Below are 7,095 nucleotides of genomic sequence, written 5' to 3'. Positions count from 1 at the left end.
CCCCCTGCTTGTGTTCCCTCTCTCACCGTGTCTCTCCCTGTCAAACAAACAAATAAAATCTTTAAAAAAAATAAAAACATAAAAATAAATAAAATGTATGATCCATTAAAAAAATATATATATATAAGAAGACAATACTTTCACCCCACTGAGAAATGGGCAAAATATTTGAACAAACAATATAGGAAGATATATGAGTAGCCATTAAGTACAAGAAGATCATTAGTCATCAGAGAAATGCCAATTAAAACCACAAAGAGAGGGACGCCTGGGTGGCTCAGTTGGTTGGACAACTGCCTTCGGCTCGGATCATGATCCTGGAGTCCTGGGATCGAGTCCCGCATCGGGCTCCCAGCTCCACGGGTAGTCTGCTTCTCTCTCTGCCCTTCTCCTCACTTATGCTCTCTCTCACTGTCTCTCTCTCAAATAAATAAATAAAATCTTAAAAAAAAAAAACACACAAAGAGATACTACTAACCTAGAGTAACCAAAGTCAAAACTACTGAACATACCAAGTGTTGACAAGGATATGGAACAAATGGAATTCTCATACATGGCTGCTGGAAATGTAAAATGTATTAGGTACAACTGAGCACCCTCACTCCTAGTTATTTACCAAAGAAAAATGAAAATATATGTTCACAAAAATACTTGTCCATGAATGTTTGTAGTGGCATATTTACCACCGGAAAAAAAAAAAAAAAAAAGGAAAGAAACCCGAATGTCTATCAATGGATGAATGACTGAGCAAGTTATGTAATATTCATACAGCAAAGGAATAAGATGTTAGATAGCAACATGAATGAATCTAAACAACTTTGTGCTGAGTAGAAGAAGTCAAACATGATTGCATCTATATGACATACCAGAAAAGGCAGGGGGGTTGGGTGCTTGGGGAGAGTGGCCATGAAAGATGGTGCCTACGTGACTGTGTACACATTGTACACTTCAAAAAGATGATTTCAGGGGCACATGGGTGGCTCATTCGGAAGCATCTGACTCTTGATTTTGGTTCATGTCATGATCTCAGGGGTTTGAGGTGGAGCCCTGCATGGGCTCTGTGCTGAACATGGAGCCTGCTTAAGGCCTCTCTCTCCCTTTCTCCCTGCCCCTCCGTAGGTACTCATCTTCTCTCTCTCTCTCTCTCTCAAAGAAAAGAAAAGAAATGAAATGAAATGATTTTATTCTGTATAAGTTATGCCTAATAAGCTAGAAAAAAGAGTGGGATACACTCATGAAAATTACCATTAAAAAGTCATTGTTTGGGGTGCCTGCGTGGCTCAGTGGGTTAAGCCGCTGCCTTCGGCTCAGGTCATGATCTCAGGGTCCTGGGATCGAGTCCCGCATCCGGCTCTCTGCTCAGCAGGGAGCCTGCTTCCCTCTATCTCTCTCTCTGCCTGCCTCTCCATCTACTTGTGATCTCTCTGTCAAATAAATAAATAAAATCTTAAAAAAAAAAAAAAAAAAGGTCATTGTTTGGATGTCTTGACCATGCTGAAGTCACAGAATCCCTGGCCCTTTAGTACTGATAACACCTCTTTAGATGGGACTTTCAGAAAAGACACTTCTTGGCTTTAATCAGTCCTTATTGATTGGTGTGTTGGACCCACATAGCCAATATTCGGTGAGTGCTCATTGTCTGTCTTCCATATGTGTGAAGTATAAACAGCAAAAGAAAGAGGGATGAGCTAAACAATGCGCAATAAACATCGAAATCAGAGAACTTTGTAACAATAAGCTGAAGTATCATCACATCAGCAACTGCCTCATGGTTAAGACCTTGCGGGTCATTATATGCTTCAGAGATGCACCATTTTCAGCTTACATAATGGCGTGGACCCGCGATTCCATTCAGCCAACGTTGATGGAGTCCTTTCAAAGTACTAGACATTTTTTGAGATGGAGTTCAAAAGCGTTTGACATTCTGCTAGGGGTTCAAAAATTGGGACACACACGAACCTGGTCCTCAGAAGCTCTTTCTGTCCAGTGCTTCTTTCTTTGCGTTGGGTTCATCTACTCTTTTTCTCATGTCTGTTCTTCCATATACAAAATACTGCCTAAGGTTTCACGTGGAGGAGAAAGCTCAAGCTGAGGAGAGTCTGTGGGTAACAGGCAGTGGGGCAGATGGAATGTGCTACTGCACCAGGGGCGCACGTTGCCTCAGATCTGCTCAGCATCCCTGGCCCCAGGGTTTGAGCGCCTGCTGATTGCTGCCACCTGGCTGAGCCTCCTAGGACCTCAGGCTGTGTTGGCTTCCCTTGGGGATGAGGAGCAGGAGGAGTGGGAGGAGGAAGCCTCCATCTCACCCGACCTCCCCCAACCTAATGGACTATGGCTCCCAAACAACTTCTAGATTCAGGAAAAGAACCTCACTGGTGTTTCTGGCAGGTGTGCCCATGGGCCAGGCAACACAGCCCACAAGAGAAGTGTAGCAGAATCAACATCCATGAGGAAAACTTTGGTCAGTAAGAACCAGGGGATGGGAAGAAGCCAGCAGAGAGTTCCCCCCTCCTCCTGCTCTGCATCAGAGCGCAGGGAGGCATGGTGTTTCTGACCCGCCTGTCTAGAAGACACTCCACCTGATCGAGCCCTAACTGGGTTTCTTGCCAAGTTGTAGCCAGTGGGGTATTCAAGCATACCTTGAATATGCTTTTCCCTCTTTCTTGCATTACATCTTCTTTTCCCTCTTACTGACTTCCCAGAAAATGGTCTTGGGCTCTGTTTTCTGGAACCCAGGTTAAGCCAGAGACGCAAACTTAGAAGGGAGAATCGTTGGTAGAACTTAGAGTCAGAAGTGTCTTTAAAGACCATCCAGTTCAAACTCCCACCCAACAGACGAAACTCCCTCACATTCTTGGGCATGTCTAATAAAGGGATACTCACTTACTGGAGAGTCCGTCCCTCTCATTGTAGAAAACACAGGCAATGGACATTTCTTTCTTGTATTGGGACACAGATCTGCTGTTTTGGTAACTTCTACTCATTGGTTCTAGAGTTTACTTATTCTAATTGAGTGTCAAGCTTTAAAGGAAAACATGATCCCAGAGCTATCCATTTGAAACACTAACCCTCAAAAACAAGGCATAGAAATTACTCTGAATTCGGTGAAAACGTGTGAGGAAGGAAACTCGTGTTATCCATTCCTATCTTACTACAAAAAATAAAGGCGATGTAACCAGAATAAATTAGATCACTTAATTAGTTCTTCCTAGTTAACAAATTGGCAAGCAGGTACTGGCTATATCTTGCCAGTTTGCATCATCTTCCCCCTCAACGTTCCAAATGAAATTTAAGTTGAGTAAAAGGAGGTCAAGCTGTTACATAATGCTTCTCTAGAGACTGCACTTCAAGCCTGGCTGGTCACTAATGCGCCCAGTCACTCTCCTGCAGAGTCCCTGTTTCTCCTCTGTATCTCCACTCATACTCCACCTATCTTTTTATTAAGAGAGGCAGAGAGGTAGGGGAATGGCAGAGGGAGAGAGAGATTCTCAAGCAGACTCCATGCCCAGCATGGGCCGGGTCTCACAGCCCTGAGATCATGACCTGAGCTGAAATCCAGAGCCATACCCTTAACCAACTGAGCCACCCAAGTGCCCCTCTGCCTGTCTCTATCATGACACTCACTTCAACGTGTAGAGCTCTTTGCTCATATCCAATCCTCCCCTGTTAGGTTATGGCTCCTCAAAAGTCAGAAGAATCTTCTTCATATTTCTGGCTAACCCCTGCCTGCTCCCCATGATGAAGCCAGCCATCCTTTGCAGAGTAGTCCCCAGCTGTGTGATGCCTGGATTCATTAATAAGCCTCTGTCCCCATGTCTAAGCTAAGACTATCCACTCAGGGAGACCGGTTTCTTGGTCAAATTAGGGTGTTTGGGGCTGAACAACTGAGAAAAACATCCAAAATTTTTATGAGTTTTTCTAGAAGTAAAAGGAAATAAAAAGTAAAATATTTTTTGGCATTCCTTTTAGTATTTGTGTAAGTGGCTTGAACTAGATTTGTGGAAAAAATGTTATTATCTATTTATATATATATGTATATATAGATATCTTTATTATATACAAATATTTTATATATATATATATATATATATATATATATATATATATATATTTGTTTATTTACTTTTAAGTAATCTTTACATCCAACCTGGGGCTCAAACTCACAACCCTGAGATCAAGAGCATCAAGTTCCACTGACTGAGTCAGCCAGGTGTCTTGAAAGACTTTTTTTTTTCTTTTTAAGATTTTATTTATTTATTTGAGATAGAGAGCATGAGCAGGGAGAAGAGGGAGAAGCAGACTCCCCACTGGGCAGGGAGCCCAACGTAGGCCTCGATCCCAGGACCCTAGGATCATGACCTGAGCTGAAGGCAGATGCTTAGCCAACTGAGCCACCCAGGTACCCAAGACTATTACTTCTTAATTCTTTCTTTTTAATCTTAACTTGTGCCTCTTTCATGTTTGTGACAGTGGGTTCCTTGCCCCCCAAACAGAGCTCTTTGGTGCTTTCCCAGTGCCCCAAAGAAGGCCTCAGGGCCCGAATGTTTGTGTCATGCTGTAACACATTACCTGTGCAAACTGCTTTAGAGAAAAGGCAGCCCCATAGTGCAAACACATAGTAGTTTCATTTTCAACACTGCTTATGTTGACATATTTCCCAGAACTAAAGTTTGGCGTCTTATCATTTTCCCTCTGATTCTTGCAAACTCTAAGTATAGAGACATGTTTATATGTGAAGATCTGGCCACTAACTTGTTTACAGCAGAATGTCTGCTTCCATTCCATTTTCCCTCAGTGGTGATGAATTGATGAATCTGTGCTTTTCCATCCTACTCTACCAGCCCTTCCTCTTGCGAGGAACCGTGTGCATTTGTCAGAAGGCTAGCTTAATTTAAGACTGGGGTCTGTGGCTTTGAGTAAAGAGAAGGTGCAGACCTACTCTGAGCCACCTCTCATCAGGCTCGTGCGTGTGGACACTGGCCTGGTATGATGTGATGGATGTTTAGAGGGTCTCCTGGTGGAAAATTCACTCTTCTTTATCCAGAATCACATTTGGGGGGCTCACTTCTCTCACTGCTAAAAGCAACAAACATTCAATAAAAATGCATGGAGTTACCTGAGAAGGTTACTTTAAGGTCATTCCCAGCCATTAATACCTCTGTTCTATTTACCCTATCAAATAGATTCTCCAGGAATGTGCCAGGTCCCATGATTTGATAGGGGCAGGGCAGGAAGTGTCCAGGGTCTTTCTAGAGCCTGGGATGATGCTAAGTGAGTAAAGCTGACAGGGACAACAGTAGGGGCTCATGCTTATAAAACGACAAAAGGTAGCAGGACCCAGGGGCTTTGAGGGGAAGCCTAGGACCTCTGAGGGAATGTTAGGGACGCGGTTTTGCCCAACACCAGTCCTTCCTGACAACAGCTGCAGGAACCCCCTCCACATTCCTTACAACCCAATAGCAGGAAGCGGGGACAGGGACAGGAAGAACGAAGTGTAAGATGATGGCAATTTGAAACTCCAGCCTGGTTCTGTTCATTAGAGATGGTGTTTGTTAGAGCTGCCTGGGATATATCTTGGCAACAAAACAAACAACCACACACACACACACACACACACACATACACACACACACACACGTGCACTCTCTTTCATACACACACAGAACCTGAAAAAGAAACCACTTAAATCTTGTATTTAATATTTCATGCCATCTATAGTGGGAATACTTATTGACTCTAGAGTCAGCTGGGCGAAAGCAGTAGCTTCTTGTGTTTGGATAGATTGTGGAGTATGCTATCTTTCATCCTGCGAAGTAATACTGGGCAGAAACCTCCAGATTTTCACAGGAAGTCACAATGAGCTTATAGGAATGCCTGCTGCCTCGCTCTGTAGTCAGAGCAGCAAGTAAAAGAGGGGTGGGGACAAAATGCAGTTCTTTCTGTATCTAACAAGTGGGTGTGTGAGGAGAGGGGTATAGATATGATCACCTTTCTTCTGTGTGGGAAAGAGGTTTCTGCTTTATATAAATCCGTGTGTAAAGCCAGAAGGGGATTGTGGGTGGCAGAGAACATAGCCACAAGGCATAATTTAGCCATCGATTAAAGTTAAGATTTGCTCCTCAAGGGAAATCCTTCATGTTATCCTTTTAAGAAGACAGTGGACACTGTGTACAGACAACACTGGGAAGAATCAAGTGGAGTAAGTCCCTAAGCAGCCTTTTGCTTTGTATAGAGTTGGTGAGATTTTCCATAGTAGCTCCTGATGCTTTTAAGAATTGTTCTAAAGAGTTGTAACATAATTATAGAATTGTCTGCAATCACCGTCCATTAGTGACACAAGGTTAAGAGTGATACAACTGAGAAGTATGTGCCCAGAGGAACTCTAATTGTCTTACTGTGGTTTCTTCTTTGTCACCATCAATATCATCACCATCATTATCATCAACAACCATGTATCGAGTATCATGACACTTAGGACACTGATAGCAACTTGGGCTGTAAAAAGCAGTAATAAATGTATAAAAGTATAGAAGTATAATATCTACTTTAAAAGGAATATACCAATTTCCATCATAGGCAATTACCAATATAAACATCATATGTATGATACATAACATACGGTTTTTTATTTCTCAAGTCATGGAATTGTTTTCAGGATTAAATGAGATAACTCATCAAAGAACTTTATGTCTGTCATGAAGTATCCAAAAAATACTAATCCCCCCCTCCATAAGCATAAATGAAGACACTGGGGAATTTCATTTGGGGAAGAGAATGAATAGAGACCCTTCTAAATAACCACCTCCCGAGGACACCATACTCTTTTAGGGAGGGGGGTAATTTATAGGTATTCTGGGCCACTGAGAGGAAGCCAAATTAAGAGTGTTTATATGAGGCTTAACATCCTGGGCATGGCTGGCCAATTTCTAACCATGCTCAGATCTCCCCTGATGAAAAGTACTCACCTGGTGGGATCAAGAAGTAACTTCTCATCATGGGTGGTGTGGTGGAGAAGCGTATCCAATGGCAATAGATGGACCTCAAGCAGTCATGTGACTTTTCTATTGCCGGAGTCAGCCCTTGATGATACTCAAC

Source organism: Mustela nigripes, chromosome 10 (assembly GCF_022355385.1).
Source record: "Mustela nigripes isolate SB6536 chromosome 10, MUSNIG.SB6536, whole genome shotgun sequence".
Classification (NCBI taxonomy): domain Eukaryota; kingdom Metazoa; phylum Chordata; class Mammalia; order Carnivora; family Mustelidae; genus Mustela; species Mustela nigripes.
Note: the sequence above shows the minus strand (reverse complement) of the source record.